At 35.6% G+C, this 21160-nt stretch overlaps 1 long non-coding RNA gene across 1 annotated transcript; it reads left to right on the forward strand.

The window, feature by feature from the left end:
- Positions 1 to 6212: 6212 nt before the first annotated feature.
- On the forward strand, positions 6213 to 17649 carry LOC143851778 (uncharacterized). Its single transcript, XR_013236503.1, has 4 exons — positions 6213 to 7145; positions 7435 to 7478; positions 12772 to 12864; positions 17369 to 17649. It is a non-coding gene; the product is annotated as an uncharacterized LOC143851778 (long non-coding RNA).
- The last annotated feature ends 3511 nt before the right edge of the window (positions 17650 to 21160 follow it).

The following is a 21160-nucleotide window of genomic DNA, read 5'->3' on the forward strand; positions in this document are numbered from 1 at the left end:
CGTTAATAAGGAAGAATAATTATCGCTTCTTTGTCTTTTATGTAGTGTGGGCACAATCAAGCGTGCTTTTCATTAAGTCTGCTACTTTAGTGTGATGCTCCTTGTCGGCCATGACCGTAAGTACACAACACTTTACACAAGAAGGGCTCTGTTTGGTTGCAGGCTTACCTATTAGATCAGTGGTGTAAGTAGTCAATAAGGAGGAGAAGAGCGTTGGATTTACCTGGAACTTACCTCGTAGAATATTGGTAGTAGTTTTTGCTTGTCAACCAAGTAGAGTACTGGTAGGAGGTGTCATTACCAATATATAGATAGAGAAGAAAGTAAAAGAGAGAACGAGAGGAAAAACATAATTCCCATGTGATCATCATAGCTTGGAAAACTAAGCTAAGTTAATTGGGAGTGATCGACTAGTCACAATGGGGCCCGCTTCCCTTCATGTTGTACCATAATCCATAAACAAAGATGATCCCATACATCCACAGACTTGACTACACCTCTCTCAATTGTACCCTCGAAAATAAGTTCTCTAACGACTGGCTGACTCTTTTTCCAAGACTTTCTTTTGCAAATTTAATATTTCTTTGTTTTTGAGGAAAATTTAGAACTTGGTTGGTAAGCATGGAAAATTGTTCCTTGGATTGGTTTATTGTTTTTCTTTTATGATACTTATGAGCTTTTCCGTATGTCCCAACTGCCCTTGCAGACTTTGGATACATAAACTATCAAGATCAATCTTCTCATCAAAATCAGGTCACATATGGGGACTTTCGATTTGAAGGGCCACGAGGCTAGGCCAATGGTTATGGTGTCATGCTTATGGATTTAAATTCCGGTTTCAGTCCATTTCGGCCGAAATTTAGTGAAAAAACTTAATTAATCATTTAGGTAATTTCTATAATTTCAACCAAAATTTTGAAAAAATATTAAATTTCTTTTTAAAATATTAAAGTTCTCGAGATTTCAGCTGAAACTTCTGAAATTTCCAAAATTTTGGGAAATTGCGAAATTTCGGTTAAAACTATGCCCATGCCAAACATTAAGATTCATGCCCAAAAATCAACGACTTAGCTTTTCTTGGAAAGCCCTAAACATGATTGATTTAAAAAACAAAAAGAGTGTAAACATTATCAGGTTATAGAGAAGCTATTATCTTAGAGTTCTAATCTTGTTTTTGGAGCTTATCCATTTGATTCCAGTATTGATCCAAGTTTTGCCCAGTTATTTCTTGTGACCAGGGATGAAACTCGTACTAAGATTTTTTCTCTCTTCAAGTGAGCCCTCTACGCTGGCCTTTTTTCTAACGTGTGGTGCTTGTTGGCTTGAGCACGAGAGTGGGGTAAATGAATTATTGCATCTTGACTTTTAATTCAGTGTTGGCACATTCAAACTTTGCTTTTTTAAAGTGGGTTGCTATCGTTTGATTCTCCTTGTCGGCCACACGGGACACTGACATTAACTAATGCTCAAATGGGCCCCATTTGATTGGTAAAAATCTCTCTACTCGTGCTTTACTATTGAATTGAGATGGACGACTGGTATAAATTTGATGGGTCTTGCTATTTTTGACAGTCCATGTGAGGTCAAGATAGAAAGATTTGTATGAGTCTTGGGGCATGTAAAGGAGATCCAAAGCAAGTTCGATCAAGTGAACGGTTCAGATCAATTGACTATGTGGCCTACTATGAGATCCCTAGAGCATTATGGGTCCCATCTTTAACTTATGGGAGCCTGCATCCATTTCATACCAGTCCACGTGATGTCAAGAATCGACGATTTGCAATAATTTTGGGGCATGGAGATCCAAAGCAAGGCCCAACAGTTCAGATCAATCAAACTTACTTTTTCTTCCTATTGTTGGTCATTATTTCTTAGTTTTTGCAAGCAATAAAGAGTATTTTATTTTTCTTACCATGATAAGAACGTGTAGCTAGATTTTTTTTCCTTTGTGTGGTGCTCCATGGCTTGCTACATAAATCTCAAAGATGAATTATTGCATCTTTTTCTTTTTGGTCTGGCAGTCACAATCGAACTTACTTTTCTTCCTGTGTAAAATTTGTTTTACACCCATTTTACGTCAAAATGATGATCCATTACTTGTTTTTCCCCTCTGCAAGAGGTTCTCTATGCTAAATAAAACCAGAGGCTTTCAGAGTTATTATCAGTTCTAGAGAAGCAACCATCTTTGTGCTCTAAACTTGCTTTTTCTGAATCACGATTTGTTAGTTCGTTGCTTCTTTCTCTGGGTCTTGGTTGAACGAACATCCCAATCAACAATTTTTTGGTAGGTCGGATCAATGGATCCTATCATATGAACATTGCACATTAAAAAAGAGCCTAAGAGACACCGTCTAGCAATTTCTTTCTCTTAACTCTAGGTTTGCAAACTACACATCTTTTCCTTAAGATTAAGTCCTATGAAATCAATAGTTTAGGCACCTTTAGTTTTGGATTTTGAGAATTGACCGAGTCCAAAATTAATTATCGAACTAAAATTTTAACTCCATTCTCGGTCCAATAATCAGTTTTCGGACTCAAATCAATTCTCAAAATCTAAAACAAACAGTCTAAATGAGGCCCAATGGAACGAAGAGGCTAAAGTCATTTGATCAAGGTGGGGTCGGATTGACAGATCCTATCAGATGAACACATGTGGTGCTCACTTGGAACCTCCATTGATGAATGTATCTTCATCCTTATCAATATTTCTAAACTTTGAATGGCGATGATAATTTTGCACCCCTCTTGGATAATTCACACCCCTTTAACGGGAATCGATGTCAAAGAGCATTAAAAGTCTTGCACATAACCTTCCTTTTTACGCTTTTTTATGTCAATTCATAGTAGAGGGGTGCGAATTATCCTAGGGGGGTACAAATTTATCATCTCGCTACTTTGAGTCTTATAAGTTGAATTAATTAGTCATTGCAGATTTTGCATCTCTCAATACATATCTAATGTCTGCTTCGCGGTTATCTTATGCCCTGTTTGTGTTGGAGTTTGAGTACTGATTGTGGGTCCAAAATTGATTAATGGACTAAAAATTAAACATAAATTTGAGTCCAATAATCAGTTTTGGACTCACAATCGGTTCTCAAAATACAAAATTGAGCCTTAAAGTTCTAATCTTGTTTTGGAGCTTCTCGATCGATCTATACTTTTTTCTAATGTGTGGTGCCTCGATGGCTAGAACACGTAAATCAGGAAGAATAATTATTGCTTCTTTGTCTTTTATGTAGTGTGGGCACAATGAAGCTTGCTTTTCATTAAGTCGGTTACTATAGTGTGATGCTCCTTGTCGGCCATGACCGTAAGTACACACCACTTTTCAAGTATAAAAGAAGGGCTATGTTTGGTTGCAAGCAATTACCTGGAACTTACCTCGTGGAATATTGGTAGGTAGTTTTTGCTTGTCAACCAAGTAGAGTACTGGTAGGAGGCATCATTACCAATATATAGATAGAGAAAAAAAGTAAGAGAGAGAGAAAGAGAGAACATCATTCCCAAAAAAATCACATTTTTGCAGTCCTTTGCTTGTATTTTGTTAATAGAACTGTAGAAGACATGGGTGACATGTCACTGCACAAGGAGGATTCATTCGTCTAATGCCAACCAAACATAGCATATTGATGATGTGGCACCCAAAACTCAAGTAAAACTGGCTGCTACAAAAGCCAGGCTCTTGTGCAACCAAACAGAGACTTCTTTCCTATTTCACGAGGAGATCACTTGACCACTACTCTACCAAGACACAGGTAATTAAAAAAAACTAAATGGGTTCGTGAGAAAATAGCATTTAATTGATTCTACGTTGAAACATGACACCTGGATGGTCACATGTGATCATCATAGCCTGGAAAACTAAGCTAAGTTAATTGGGCGTGATCGACTAGTCACAATGGGGCCCGCTTCCCGTCCTGTTGTGCCACAATCCATAAACAAAGATGATCCCATACATCCACAGAAATACAGAATTGACTGCACCTTTCTCGATTGTACCCTCGAAAATAAGTTCTCTAAAGACTGGCCAACTCTTTTTCCATAACTTTATTTTGCAAATTTGAATATTTCTTTGTTTTTGAGGAAAATTTAGAACTTGTTTGGTAAGCATGGAAAATTGTTCCTTTGATTGGTTTATTGTTTTTCTTTTATGATATTTATGAGCTTTTCCGTATGTCCTAACTGCCCTTGCAGACTTTGGATACATAAACTATCAAGATCAATCTTCTCATCAAAATCAGGTCACATATTTGGACTTGCATCTACTATCTAGACCTTCGATCTAAAGGGCCATGAGGCTAGGCCAATGGTCATGGTCTCATGCCCATGGATTTAAATTTCGGTTTCGGTCCCAGTTTTGGCCTTCGTTGAAACTGAAATTTCTGCCGAACTTCGGCAAAAAAAAATAAATAAATTAATCGTTTAGGAATTTCGACCGAAATTTCATTATAATATTATTTTTATAAATTTTTTTTTTTTTTCGAAGTTTCCAAAATTTCGGTTAAAAGTTAAAACTATACCCATGCCAAACATTAAGATTAAGAAGGCCTAAATATAATTGATTTTCTGAAAGAAAAAGAGGGTAAACATTATCATGTTGTCGACTAGCTATTATCCAAGTTCTAAACTTCTAATCTTGTTTTTGCTTATTTGGGGCTTATCCATTTGATTCGAGTATTATCTAAGTTTTGCCCAGTCATTTCTTGTTACCAGGGATGAAACTGGTACGAGGATTTTTTCTCTCTTGAAGCCACCTCGGCTGTTTTTCTAACCTGTGGTGCTCGTTGGCTTGAGCACTTGAGTGGGGTAGATGAATTATTCCATCTTTGACTTTAAATGCAGTGTTGGCCACAATCAAACTTTGCTTTTTAAAGTGGGCACACGGAACAATGACATTAGCTAGTGCTCAAATGGGCCCCATTTGATTGGTAAAAATCTCTCCACTCTTGCTTTACTATCGATTCGAGATGGACGACTAGTATGAATTTGATGGATCTTGCTATTGTTGACAAGTCTATGTGAGGTCAAGATGGAAAGATTTGTATGAATTTTGGGGAAAGATTTGTATGAATTTTGGGGCATGTAGAGGAGATCCAAAGCAAGGCCCAACGATTCAGATCAATCTATATCCGATTGTTGGTCATTAATTCTTAGTTTTCTAATCTTCTGACCATGATAAGAACGTGTAGGCGATGTAGCTAGATTTTTTTTCCTTTGTGTGGTGCTCCTTGCTTGCCACATAAATCTCAAATATGAATTATTGCATCTTTTTCTCCTTACTTTTCTTTCTGTGTAAAATTTGTTTTACTCATAAAAAAAAAATTTGTTTTACACCCATTTTACGTCAAAAGAATGATCCATTACTTGTTTTTCCCCACTGCAAGAGGCTCTCTGTGCTAAAAAACAGAGGTGTTTTGAGTTCATAGTGATCTAATCTTGCTTTTTTGGAAGCACAATTTGTTAGTTCGTTGCTGCTTTCTTTGGTTTTTCTCTCCAATACAGGAAGAAGGTATGGCAGATCTATTACTGTTTTTGGAGTTTCTAATCTTGTTTTTGGAGTTTCTCCATTTGATTCCAGTAGTGATCCAAGTTTAGCCTAGTTATTTCTTGTTGCCCGGTATGAAACTCTACTAAGATTTTTTTATCTTTCTTCAACTGAGCCCTCCACCTTAGCTTGTTTCTAATGTACGGTGCTCATTGGCTTGAGCACGTGAATGGGATAGATGAATTATTGCATCTTTGACTATTAATGGCACAATTAAATTTTGCTTTTCTTAACTATTGTTTGATAACATTAACTAGTGCTTAAATGGGCCTCATTTGATTAGTAAAAATCTCCCCACTGGTGCTATGCTAACGATTTGAGATGGACCACTAGTATGATCCCATGAATTACATATTTTGGCAATATGATTGGCAATATGTGTCCCATCATTAACTAATCTGATCCATCCATTTGATGGGCCATGCTATGTGATGTCAAGATGGAAAGATTTGTATGATTTTTGGGGCATATATATAGGAGATCCAGAGCAAGGTCAATCAAGCCAACGTTTCAGATCATCTCACAGATGAATTATTGCATCTTTTTCTTTTTGGTCTTGCCTCACAATCAACTTACTTTTCTTTCCGGGCGGTGATAAATTCACCCCCTTCTATGTATGAATTCACCCCAATTTTTTCAAAATGGAAGGTACAGCCCATATCATAGGATGATCCAAACCGTCCATTTGATGGGCCACATGTAAATAGGTTGTGCCCCAAAAATCATTTCCATAGGATGATCCCAACTGTCCGATCTATAGAATTTTTCACAATTTGAGTCCCTCTTTAGATCTTGACATCACATAGCATGGCCCATCAAATGGATGGATCAGATTAGTTAATGATGGGACACATATTGCCAATCATATTGCCAAAATATGTAATTCATGGGATCATACTAGTGGTCCATCTCAAATAGTTAGTATAGCACCAGTCGGGAGATTTTTACTAATCAAATGAGGCCCATTTAAGCACTAGTTAATGTCATCAAACAATAGTTAAGAAAAGCAAAATTTAATTGTGCCATTAATAGTCAAAGATGCAATAATTCATCTATCCCATTCACGTGCTCAAGAATTAGATATTAATGAGTGTCCACAACTATAGTCATTGCCAAACATCATCGGCCTCCGTAGGATGAGAATTAGAAAGTGCCCTCTAATGCAGCAGTTTCCAGAGGGAATGCTCGACATGCTTACATATCTCTCAGTTGATAATGTTGAGATCTTTTCTAAAAACCTTACATCCCTCCAAACCTTGAAAATTTCTGAATGTTCACAAGTCGAATTCTCTCCAAGCATGCTACTGCCCCCCACGCTTAAAACCCTCAGTATCTTTTCTTGTGATAATCTGAAATCCCTGCCCAAGGGGATGTTGAAGACCCTCACCTCCCTCGAAACATTGACCATTAGTTGGTGTCCTCAACTCCTTTCCTTGCCGGAGGAAGGGCTGCCCACCACGCTTCTGGGATTAGGAATTTATGGCTGTCCGGAAGTATGGAAACAGTGTCAAAGGGACGGAGGCCAATATTGGCCCAATATCTCACACATCCCCAAAATAGAGATAAATCACTCGAGGGTTTGAAGACTACTCTGGAGAAGGTACACGACTGTCTCTCCTCTTGGCTTTTGTTTTATTTATTTTTGGTATGTAAGGTGGGATTGAACCTCCGACCTCCAGGTTGATGAAAAAGCCTTAACCATTGAGCTAGAGGTTCAATCCCAAATTAGGGCTCTTGGATTTTATTAATCATATGAATAGATTTCAATCCATTATTTATTTTAAAGAATAGTAAACCTCAATTTCTCTCTATCTCTCTTCATTTCCTCATTTTCTCTCTTTCACTTTCTTACAAAACAAAGGAAATAATTAATTTTACTGGAATTTCAGGTTCATAAAGAAGGACACTCATCCATGAAAAATTAAAAGAAAAGGCAAGTGAAAATTACCCCACTTTCTTCTCCCCAATCCAATCATTTCTTTAATTTTTTCATTATATCTCAATTTTTTTTGTCTTAGTCTTTGCCTAATATACAGTAGATTATGACTTGTTTGAGACAAAAGGAACCCTAACTGGGATGAATTTATTTTTTATGCTTCATTGAATTTATGCTCTGTTTTGGACCCGTTGATTTATGTGCCTTGGGTGGAGTGTTTGTTGTACTTTTCTTTGTTTTCCTTTTTCAACAAGTTTCAACTAATCCTTGAAAAAGGAAAAAAAAAATCTTTGTATATGTATACATTACTTGAGAATTTGATCAATGTATGAATGTGAGATCTGTGCATAATTAAAATTAACAAAGTCAAACCAGCCACCATGGATTTTTATTTTCCTTGCTACTCATTGGTTGTTCCTTGTCATTATTTCTTGGTATCATTCTATTAATTGATCTTGTGGCTGAAATTTTAGGCATTCAACTCTTCTTCCTTTTTATTAAGTGTTGGTTTGCTTTAAATGTTATTTGATTCGTGATTTCATTTGCAATTGATTACATTCCCTATACTTATAAGAAGATGAAATTGTGTCTACACTCTAAAGGTTTCCCTCTTGAATTTATTATGCCAACTTCTGTTAGAACTGAGCATCAAAACTCTGTTAATTTTTAGGTTGAGAGGTACATGCAAGATGTGATGCTAATAGAATGCTTTCTTTGTTAGTATGTCTAGGTTGAGATATTTTAATCTAAAATCAAATTCCAAATTAGTTGATGTGATGCTAGTAGAATACTTGTGTAAGAGATTTGCCGGACTCTTTGTTCTAGCTCTATAGATTAGAATGGAACAACATGATGCTGGAAAAAACATCTACTCAAAGAAATTCTAGATGCCCATACAAAATTCTGTCTTACATGGTTCAAAGTAGGTTAAATGTTTTTCTTTGTTATATGTCTAGGTTGAATTTTTATTCTCCAAAATCAAATCTGACATTAGTTGATATGATGCTATTAGAGTGGTTCTTACATTTTTCTTCATTTATTTTCGAATTTACTTACCCAGTAGTCTAGAATAAATTGTTACCTTTTTTGTAACAAAAAGAATCCAACTGGGATGAATTTACCGAGTACCCATCGCTGAATTTAAGCACTGTTCAGGCTGCTTTGGTTCTTATGTGTTTTCCTTTTCTTTTTCCTTTATTGGCTTTTTCCCTTGGTGTAGTATATGTTTTATTTTTCTCTGTTCTCCTTTTACAATTAGTTTCAGTTTCTCCAGAAGAAAATAACTGTCTTCATTAAGAATGTGATCAATATGTGTAACTAAGATCTATGCATAGTTAACTTTATTAATGTCAAACAAGCCACCATGGATTTTTATTGAGCTTTCTATTCATTGGTCGTTCCTTGTTATTATTCTTTGTATCTTTTTTATTGGTGATTTGATTTGCAAACAATTACATTCCATATGCTTATAAGAAGATGGAGTGGTGTCTAAAGGTTTCTCTTTTGCATTTATTACAGCAACTTCTATTATAACTTAGCATCAACATTGAATTAATTTTCCAACTTGCCTGTACCTCTGTCTCTATCTCTCCCTCTTTCTCACACGTGTGCACACACATTGAATTTTTTTGCTAAATAAGAAAAATTAAAAACACAGGCGCAAACACACTGGCATATTTACTTCTTTTTTGTTAAATAAGAAAGAGTTAAACACACACACACACACACACATGTTAACTTAAATTGCTTCATTGGACCTTTCTTAGTTGCAACTTTTTATTGCTCTAAACTTTCTCCAATTTCTTTCAAATTCTCATCTACTCTTTTAGCTTAGGGCTACAAAATAAAGAATGATAAAGAAGTTGGAGGTTATATCCTAGCTCACCTACCCAAAAAAAATGAATTATCCCTGCATGTTTCCATATGTTTCCCCTTCTCCGTCATATTTGGATGCCTTTATCCATTCACCGAGGTTAGTCAAAAGTCTCAGTTGGGGCTAAATGTGATTCTAAAGACTGTATCCATGATTTCTTGTACAAGAAAAGATAAATGGGGAACTGTGGTTTCTGCATTCAGAATTAATACAATATAGTAGACAACAAAAAGTTGACCTTTTACTTCTTCTTTGTAAAGAATTTCCTTTTGGGGGTCTATTTATGAAATATATTATGTTAGAATAAGCTTATTATTTCCTTTCATATAAACTCAATCCTATATTAGATAGTTTCTATAGACTGAACATGTTCTCAAGCCAATTTGGTTGGGAAGAGTTCATTTCATTGTCATCCATATTAAGTTTCTATATATGGATTTCAGTCCAATGACCAATTTGCTTTTGTAAAATTACATGCAAGGTTGTTTTGGATTTTTCTTTATCCCAAACTATCAACCACCCTACGCAATAATGTCAACTCATCTTGCTACATCTGGAGAAAATTGTCTTTCTTCCATCATAGTACCTCCATATCCAGTCTAGATTAAATTTCCTTGAAGCAGAGACCAGAAAATTTTCATAAAGAAGGAAATATTCCTTTATTCAAACCTCCAAATGCCTATACTATCTTCTCCAAAGGAGGATTATTGCATGATCCATTCATATTCATAAATAGAGTTCACCTTACATGACAAAATATAAAAATTAAGCTTCATTGGAAGGTACGGATCGTTCCTTTTTCCATATTTGTCTATTGATCTCAGTCTTAATGTATAAAAATTAATCCCAGTTGATTCATGCCAAGCCTCCAGAGCCCAATATGGAACATGATTGCTGAAACTTCAAACAGTGATTAGGAACATGCATATCTAGTAGTCATGATTAATGTATAACTGATGTAAATCAAAAGTAAACACAACATGAATTGGAAGATTTTTTTAATGTATGAAGAGAAACCAATGCTACAGCCATCTATTGTCAAAAAGGTGCTGCCCAAGGGGGTGAACTTCCCTCTCCTCATCATCCCCTCCAACTTGATCGATCAGGAGAGCATTATATACGATTATAATACTTTTCTTTCATTAATTCCCTGGTAGGGGTCCCCCAAACCCCAGCTTACCCACCCAAAAAACTTTAATTCGAACAATGAAGTAGAGAGATAGAAAATTTTAAAAATTCCTATAGAAATTTCCCAACAAATAAAAAAATTCCAAAATCATGAACTGTTTTTTCATAGAAGCAGTAAAAAAGATCCATTAAAATTAGCAATCATGAATTGTTTGTGAATAAAAATATCCATTGAAAGGAATAATCATGAACTGTTCCATTGAAAGGTTACCATGAATTATGTGGAGAGCCCTTGTACAAAAAGCTTCTTCTAATGTCTACACCATAACTTTCTAGTCCTAAACTGATAGTACTTTCTAAATGAACCCAAAAAAATGTCTCCTTGGTACTCTATAACTATTGAAACTTAAGTAAGTAATAATATTCTTTGCCTAGAAAACTCAGAAAAAACAACTTTTAAATTATAAAAACTATCGATTTACCTACTTCCTAGAAACAAACGATGACTATTTCTCCTATTACATGTTTGACGAAAATTCAAAGCTATCCAAATACAAATAGCTAGAACATGGGTACAAAGCACAAAGAAGGATGTGGAGGAGATAAAGATAATTTCAATGCCAACGATAAAATAACATTTAACACTATCCGGAAGTTGAAGGGAAGAAAGGCTGCTCGGCAATTCTATATTCCTCACAATTACCAGCTTTCAATCTTTTAAGTATAAATGTCATATCAATCAAAAGTTCCATACATGAACCATGAACCAACTCCCTTATCTGATATAGGCTATCATTGAAGATTTCGAACAACTTACAAAGAATAGCAAACTATGAAAGGTAAAGTTATGCAACCTACAATGCATGGAAAATTCAAATACTAACTGCATTCATCCTAGAAACAGTCTACAATGCATATAGGTCAACGATTGGCAACTCATAACTACCATTTGGACCCGCAATATGTGGTCACAGTAGATTGACCATCATTCTTTTCTCTATTCAAATTCCTTCTTTTTATGTTTTATTTTTTTGAAAAGGTAACAGATTTTTTTATTGCTGTAAGAGTAAATACAACAGAGGGCACGAGACATCCCACAAGTGTAAAAACCCATAGAGCATGGAGCCTGAAACTTCCAGTCCACCCATAAGCATACCAACTGATAGCAGACTCACCAATATGCCTCCTTTTTATGTTAACTTCCTTTTCGACTCTTTCTTTTATTCTTTTTAATTTCGTCCACTTTTATCATGGCAAAGATGGCCTCCTCCTTGTGAACCATGTGACTTATATTCTTTGGATGACATCATTCTCCCTTGCTTGGAAAGAAAGTCGCCATTGGGTTTCATTCAACTCACCATTTTGGAACTCCACACAAGTGAACATCTTGCCAAAAAACAAAAGTAGCTTGCATCAGAAGCCATCCAATGAGACTATTTTTTGCCTTGAATGTGGTCTTCCCATTCATTACCCGAGTTGACTCGGATTTGATCTAGCCACTTCTTAGTTTGACTTTGTTGAACATTCTATACTAGTGAGCATTTCAAACATGTCATCTATCTACGTCTATCCGTGCTTGTTGATTTCTGTTTATTATGGTATTTTAGTTTTTTGGTAATTTCTTTTATGCAAAATACATTGTCAAGCTCATTAATAGAAAAAAGAAAAACAGATTATTTTCCCCTATGAAGGATTTCTCCTCTCTCTCTCTCTCTCTTACATGATTTTAGAAGATATTACACCATTCCATTCAATAGGGATCAAGTTCCCTTAACAAGGGATTGAGTTTAACCTCCTATTAGATACACAGTTTTCCTTCTTACACCCTTCGAAGCCATAGATCCTTTTTCCTCTTCTATATAGTTCTCAATTCTATCTTCTTTTCAAAACCCTAATCCATCTCTCTCCAAAAATGGAAATCCCACACAGATCATACTCTCCTCTTTAAAAAAATTTACCAAAATATTTATTATTGTCTCACTGTAGACTCTTCCAACAAATTATTTCTAGGAGTACAAGGTCATTCAATTCTTTATTATTCAGTTATGTTTTTCTGAATACCCATTATCGTTTGAATTATCTACTTGTTTAGATGTTGCTTTAGTTGAACATGCAGCGAAAAGAATTTTCATCCTGTAGTTTTTCTACAACTTTACATTCCATGACTTTATTTATCTCAAAATTGTTATGTTTTTGTATTTCATCTAAGCAATAAATCAAAGACGTACCAAATTGACGCGAAGTTCAAGTAATATATATGTCAACTTACATGCTAATCTTTTCATTCAGGTTAAGCGAATTCAGCGGGCACCATTCTCTTATGGAACAATACAGATGGCATATTATCTAAATATGCAGTCTGGAACGGATCTTGAACATCATGTAAGTATAGAATTTAATAACCAATAGGTACCTCCGTACAAAAAAAGTTATGCTTGGTTACTATGCAATTCATGATTTCCTTCTTACCAACCACAAAGATAAATCTGCATACATTTTGATGTTTTCCTTTCCTTTTGTATTGTTATATTGGTCTGATGCTTCAGGACTTCCTAAAGGAGCCTCATGAACTGTCTTTTGACCCAATATGTGTTCGTTTTTTAGAATAGAACAAAAAAGGAAGAAGAAACAAGTTCAGAGAGTTGAATTGCAATATTCTTAATAGCTACCACAAATTCAAATAGCCAATAATGAAATCTCCATTACCAATTCTATGTAAAATGCCTCTAGATGCACAGCCAAAATTGTTTCTTGAAGCTCCGTCTTTGTTAACAATTTTTCTTTGCTTTGCTGGTGTGTATTGTGTGTAACTTTCTACTAAAGCATAAGTGGGCAGGGATTGCAATGCAAAGCCACTGGCTCAATCCCTAAGTCTTGTACAATCATTGAAAAACTGATGGTTCAGATGCAACCGAGCAACTGTAGTATGCTTTTCAACACCAAAACCATGTTTTGTCCGGCCCTAGAAATCTTACTAGTTGAGCTCTTTTGGATTCTTCATCTGTTGATCCTACCACAGATGAATTTAATGTTTGCATCATTTGATTGGAAGCTTTGCCCCCCCTAAATGAATAGGAGTTGTAGTTGTAGAAATCTTTTTTTTTAAGACATAGGATATCCCCACCCCAATTTTTAGGGTGGGACAATTCCCTACAGATACGGGCAATCACCCTACATGAATAGGAGTTGTAGAAATCTGACAGGCCTAATTCAATCTCACGTACAAAAGGAAACAAAAAAACTTATATAATGATAACACGAGTGTTTTATGCGGTTTGAAAATGGTGCCTACATCCATGGGAGAGACGACAATCTTGTATTATATGAAAAACATATGAACAAAAATTACAATAGATTAATGAAGTAGAACTCTTGGCAGCTCTTTGTATCTTCAAGGAAGAACTATTCGAAAATCTTATAGTCAAAGGTGATCCATGCCAATTGATGTAGTAGAAGAATGTCCTATGGACCTTGGAGATTAGCAAAATGGCTGTTAGAATTCTATCTATAAATATTTAGTCCAACATTCTTCAACTAGATTTCGACATCTGCTAAAGATACTGCAAATAGGAACCAAAGGAGAGAGCGTGGAGCGCTCTTCGCAAAGCATTGAGAACACCCTCCCCTTGCAGTAGTTCGTGGTACACGTCAGAGGGGTTGTTGTTCATGTCCGCGTCCTACTACATCTATCCAAGCAGCGAATGTTTCATCCATTTTGTGCTGCTGTTTTGTTTCAGGCACTATTTTCCTGATGGCAGGTTCTTTTAGATTTAGTTTTTTCTTAGGCATAGTGGTTGGGTTATAGAGTTGTTAGTACTTTTTAGTCACCTGCTTGGTACCTTCTTTGTTGGGACATCTCGTTCCATTTTGCTGTACCACATGGTTTTATTTTCAAATGATATATTTTTATCTTTAAAAATAATAATGTAGCCTAGGCATGTGGTTGTATTCAGAAAGATTACCACGTTTTAGTCATGAACTTAAGTTGAGTTGGCATGGCTAGTCACCCTACTGAATAAAATGGTGCACGACATTCTAAAATATTGGATAAAAATTATTTTACTTGGAGTAAAATAGGACAATAAATTCAAATACTCAATAAATTATTTTTTGATTTTTAATTTTGGAAACTTGGGGGGCCGATAACCCCATGTTATCCAAGCCTCAAACAAAGACATGGTTCGGAGCAACTGGCGAAAGTGTTGGGACCACTCTTCACAACCCTATCAGACAATATGTATCCCAATTGTTCCAATACTCAGCCATATGGGTGTGTGGCACTATGAGTGCATGGAGCTGGCATTCACTTTGTAACTTCTAATAATTCTTCGATATTGGCTTTACATTCAAGGAAACATTATTGTACTAACTGAGAATCTGTATGAATATGCTAAAAAAACGCATAATAGTGAGAGACTGCAAATTTTAGCAAATACAAAAATAATTTACTAAATAACAGCGTAAGTAGTGAAACAATTTGATTATGTAGCCTGTAATGTAACACTGAAATGTATTGACAATCCTGTATTCTTGTATATGAGAGCAGAGAAATATATTAAAATGCTGTCATTGATTACTTATTTTATTAGGTTGCATCAGTAAACAGAATTGGAAGTTCAAAAAGTTAAAACCTCTACATATTGGCCCATACCTCCTACTGACAAGTAGAAAAACTAAACTAAAGAAATCTAGATGCCAAACATGTAATCAACAATCCAGAGAGTTGCAAAATAAATGTTTGCATAACTTATTAAATGTCTTTCTCCTAATGATAGTACTTTCAGTACCCAATAGGTTAAGCATTGCTGCTTTAGGCACCTCTCAACTGGTGTGTTCTGTTAGAGCATAAGTTTGGACTTGAAGAGGACCCTATTGGGTTGTTGTACCATGAAAATTGCTTGATTTACGATTTGAAGTGGCTTCTTAGGTAATAATATAAGAGAAATGACTATTTTGTTGTACCCTGAAAATTGCTTGATTTATGATTTGAAATGACAATACTTGCTCTCTACCCCTTATAAGTTAGGCATTTCTCTTAACTCTATCCAAAATCTTGAGTTGTGAGATTAGCTAAATTAAGCTACACTCATCATTTATGATCCACGGCTCACTCAATTAGAGCCCTAACTACTTGAATGAAATGAGTTCCAAAGATGCTATTAATCGTTGCGCTGGAACAATCAGGTCGAGAGTTTGTCCAGTCATCTCCATGAGGAATTTAGCTATGCCACCCGCCGACCTTACACTATGAGTACTGTTGTAGCAAAGCCAACAGGAAGATCAGTCCCCGGGCTCAATCTAGGCTATTAGCCAGGGTCAAGATGGATGAAGGGGTTGTCAGGGAGCTTTATAAGGAATTGTAGGATCCATAGCTGAAAATACTGAATCTTCAAGGCATATACTTTTAGCTGCTCAATTTCATTTTGAAGGATTTCTGTTAAATTTTTTCTATCTTTCGGCCTTCGTTGAGTTCCTCAAGATACAATCTGATGGCTTGGTGATACGTATTCCTTCTTTGGATGCAAAGTTATATTATGGAAGGATTTGCTGCTCCTCATCCTTTTGGAGTTATGGAAGGAGAGGTATACGAGAAGGTTCAAAGAATGTTGCAAGTTATGACAATGGTCTGATGCTCTGATCAAACTTATTAAAGATGATGTCTCAGAAATGTCTACCAATACGAAGAAATTATGAAGATTTTCTAGGCGTTTGTCTTCCATAGAAAAAGCATCCCTTATGCCCTGTTCGGTTGCTCATTTTGGGGGGATTGTAGGAGTTTCAAATGCTTGATATCTTCCAAAGATCTCCCCAAAGCGTGTTCGGTTGTCATTTAGACCTTTGACCACTAGATAACTTCTAGACATCATTCTTGCTTTTTATCCTAGGTGGAGCCTACGTGGCGGAGATGCTCCCCCCATAATCTTCTCCCCAAATTTCACCATTTTGGTGGAATTTGAGGAGAAGATCTCAAGAAGTTCTTGTCTTATTCTCTTTTCTCCCTTTCTCTCTTTTCCACCCTTCATTTTGGTAATGGCACCCTACATCTTTCGCTAAACTTCTCGCGGATTGCCGCGTAACCGAACACCACCGGTCAATCTTCCACTATTCTTCTCCCAATCTAATCTTCTTGTCTTCTTCCCTTTGATTTCTTCTTCTCCTAATCCCCCACGGAACTTCCAGCAACCGAACAGAGCATTAAGATTTAGTTCTTTCGTCGTCAGGGACTGAAAAAAATTAACAAGCTTGCAAAATTTGTATCTATCCTTGAGAGATTGAATCTCTCAGAAATGGGCATAGTGACTAAACAGTACGTGCACCATATTCAAAATATTATGTCATCTTATTATAATTCTCAATATTTCAAGAGAATACGTCATCTTGCTCATATACCACTCATAGTCTAAGATCTGGTTGGATAGATTTGCTCAGCCTTTGTTGGGGACGTCAAGAAAAAGTACAGAAGGTTATATATTGTTTTATTCTTCACTAAATAATAGTGGGGCCAAATAATTTTCTTATCAGCTGCCTAACTGCCTTTGCAAGTGTTCTAGTGTAAAACTTATTTTGAATAGAGATTGGTGGTGATTAAATTCATTTTAATGTTATTTCTCTATTGGATACTTTCTGAAATATTCAGTTAGCTTTCCATTCAATACTCATTACTGTTTGAATTTGTCACTTGTTTAGATTTTGCTTCAGTTGAACATGACTATGTAAAGAACTTGTCGTACTGTAGTTTTTTCTCCACCTTTAGATTCCATGGAGTTATTTCTCTGGATATTCTATGTTTATGTAATATAGCTATGCAGCAAATCAGGGATGTATCAATTTCAGCTAAAATTAAAGTAATATAAATTCAACTTACATGTTAATCTTTCCATTTCAGGTTAGCAAATCTTTCCATTTCAGGTTAGCGAATTTAGTCGGCACCCTTCTCTCGTTGGAAAAAGTACAAAATGTGAGATTATGTGTATCTGCAGCCCTCTGTCCAGGAGATAATAATGTATGGTTATGTTTTCCCCCTACAAACTTAGCTATGATTTGTTTGTATGCAATTCATGATTGCAATATAAATATGTACGTTGTTATTCTTTTTGTACTGTCATATTGGTTTTATACTTAAATGAGACTCATAGATTAGCCTGTGATTGAATTTATGAAAAGAAAGAGCATGTTGTTCTTGTTTTTTAGCATAGGAAAAAGTCTAGACTGTTGCATTACAGTATTCTTAATAGCAACAAAAAAAAATCCAAAGGGCCAACAATGAAAAGGTTCGGATGAATGTATCTTTTGTACTATCATCCGATCAAGGTGGTCTTAACAACAATAGTGTGGATATGTATTCACGGGTCGGATGAATGTATCTTTTCACATCAACGAGGCACATGTAGGGCTCAAAATGTGGTTGTTGGAAATAGAAGAGTCCAATCAATAAACAGTTTTTTATAAAATAAAAAAAAAAGGGTAAGAGTCCAATAGACTGTTTTTAATATAAAAAAAAAAGTCCAACAGACAGTTTTTTGTTTTTTTTTGAACGATAGTCCAAGAAACAGTTATCTTAGCACCTTTCTATCCTGTCATCATAGTTCTATATCACTGTGTCCAATCTATTTGAGAATATTTCAAAATTTCCTGATGGTCGATACATTGGGACCTTCAAATCTTTGTTACAATATAGTGGGGATCAAACCTTTGTTACAATATAGTCGGCCTACCTCCACGTGATGGACATTCTCTCACCTCATTGGATTACTTGAAATGAATGATCGGATGTATCTCCCTTTCGGAAGAAGTTGTTCGAATTGCTCATTCTGTGATAGCTATGCCTATTTAGAGATTTTTTATTTTCTTCCCCATGACTTGGTTATGCTTAGTATTTTTTTATCTTTATTTTGGGGTTTACTCTCATATTCTCAGTCTGTAGGTTTATCCTTTCCCTTTTCTGTTTAATAAAAGTTATCCTGCCATTAAAAAAAACATATGGTGTTAACTATCACACAATAAAAACCAGAGAGAAAACTCGATTCACGGCCTATAATATGGGGAGTAAACTCCATTAGAATCCATTCAAATGGGAACGATCTTGTAGGAGGAAAATAGGAAGGAAAAGACCTAATTGGAAGAGGATTCATAGTCGACAATTATGGATTAGCACATGAAAAGATAAGCTTGGGTGAGAGAAGCAAGGAAAGGAATTGGCCTAACCACGTAAAATCTCAATGTTCATCTTGTGGCTTGTTTTCTTATTTTTACTTTTCTGTTCATTTGTGCACAATCGGATCGGATTTACCTAGCGGATTTTCTCAACATCCTGTTCGTTGAAACCGGGTCTAGCATGTCTTGTCGAAAGATTTTCCATTTATTGCTTCGCAGTTTTGACAGCAAGATTTTACATGTATTGTTGTGCATGTCTTCAAAAAGGATTTCTAACTATTGTGTTATCGAGATTTCTACTATTTAGAAATAACTTTTCTTGAGACCTGGACATTTTATTCATGAAAATACCAAAATATGTTTTATGACAAATTGTTATCTAGATTAAATTCAAGCATGTTTTTTGAGATTCTAATTTCTTATTTATGATAAGCTTCGGATATGTTTTATGACCATGATTGGGGAAAGTATTTAATTTGGATTTCATGTTATATCTCATGGAGGAGGCTATGATCTGATATCCCGCCAATGAGAAGCATATGTTGGCCCTGTCGACTTGTATTCTAAGAAACCGGTTCTTTAACCATCCTATTTATTCCCATTCTTGACATCAGAATCATTTTTTATTCTTTGGAATTCTTTCTAGAATCAGAATCATGCTTCTTAACTCATTTCTGAGAATTATTATTTTAATTCGTTAGAAAAAAATCATCTTCTCTGGTAATGAAAAAAATTTATTCTAGAGTATAATTTGTGACAAACCTAGTTTTATAGAATGAAAACATAAACTTTATAATTATGAAAGGGAAATGTTATCAGCACTACTATAATGATCGGAGGGTTGGGATCAACCTATGGAAATAGTTTTTGGGCACACCCTATTTAGGCTGTGGCCCATCTAATGGACAGTTGGATTATCCTATGGTGCAGACCATAACATACTTTTAATAAAGTGTGGAGTGCCCTCATTAATATATAGTAGTGCTGATAACATTTCCCTTAAGAATATGAGAAAAGGGTTCCTAAGGGTGCCCTCATATAGCTTATATGAGGTGGCTCTTTAAAAACATAGGGGCCCCACATTGTTAGGATGATCCGAAGCATTCATTTGAAAGGCCACATCATAGATATGGTGTGTACAAAAAATCAGCTCCATTGGATCATCCTAACCCCTCCAAAAGTGGGGGCAAAAATGGATAGACACATTTTGTCCACAAATCTGCCCATTTTTGCCCCCACTTTTGGAGGGGTTAGGATGATCCAATGGAGCTGATTTTTTGTACACACCCTATCTATGATGTGGCCTTTCAAATGAATGCTTCAGATCATCCTAACAATGTGGGGCCCCTATGTTTTTAAAGACCCACCGCAGCTAAGCTTAGCTGAGGGCACCCGCAGGAACTGCAAGCTCAAATAGAAAATAGGTGCCAATATCAATTCAAATATTTAGGGAATAATTACAATTGTAGTTATCAAAACATGTGACAATTTATGAGTTTATAAATAAAAAGTGGGTGTTATCAAAACAACATAATGCTAACTTTACCGTGTTGAGTCTAATAGCCCTAAGGCCCTGTTCCTTTCAACATAAAGCTTGAAAACACTTCTGTCTCCCTCCCTCGCATGTCATCAAAGTCCGGACCCAATACCGGAGAAATGATATATTCACCCTGTTTTTTACTAGGGAAATAAAAAAGGGGCGAATATATCACTTCTCAATTTTTCTCTCAAATTTCTTTTGCATTGGAAACAATTATTAGAATAAAACGGGTTTCTACCTTAGGCCCTGTTCATTTTAGATTCTGAAAACCGATTGTGCAAGTCAAACAGATTATTGGACTTAATTTTGAATCCAATAATCGATTTGGAGCCCACAATCGGTTGTCACAATCTCAAACAAACTGGGTGTTAGGGTTTTTATTGAAATATGAATTAATTTCCTTTTTTTCATTTCTATTCCGTTGAGGAATTATAAACTGAAGGGTGACCTTGCAAAAAATCATCTACAAGGGCACTTCCATTGGTCCATTTTAAAAAAAATTTGCACGATTTTTTCTCTCCATGATTTAGAAGGAAATGATACGCTTATGGTTAACTTATGGGGATATCATCATAGACTGAAGGTCCCTCTAAATGAAAATTGAATAGGGCTGGTTCAAGGAGAAATTATATGGTGGGCGACCGTAAAGTCCCGTCAAGATGGTACGTGAGACGTACCACCATATTTTATCCAACAGCGGCCTCTTTAAATTACTTAAAAAGTGTGCTGCTATTGGATCAAATATCAAGGTTGGCGGTACCGTTTTAACAGTACTTGACTGTCGGGCACCATATAAAAACTCAAGTTCAAGGTATCTTCTTTTTTTTCATATGTAAAAGTGGTAGGAAATTTTAGAAATACTTTTCCTTTCCAAACTTTTCCAGAAAAAATCCAAACAGAACCTTAGGGTGCGTTCTTCAACAATTCTGGAGATTTTCTTTCTAAAAATTAGAATTAATCTTTATCTTTTAGAGTCCTTTGGAA

The sequence above is a fragment of the Tasmannia lanceolata genome, unplaced genomic scaffold, assembly GCF_043159265.1.
Source record: "Tasmannia lanceolata isolate RefF3 unplaced genomic scaffold, GAP_Taslan_0.1 ptg000018l, whole genome shotgun sequence".
Lineage (NCBI taxonomy): Eukaryota > Viridiplantae > Streptophyta > Magnoliopsida > Canellales > Winteraceae > Tasmannia > Tasmannia lanceolata.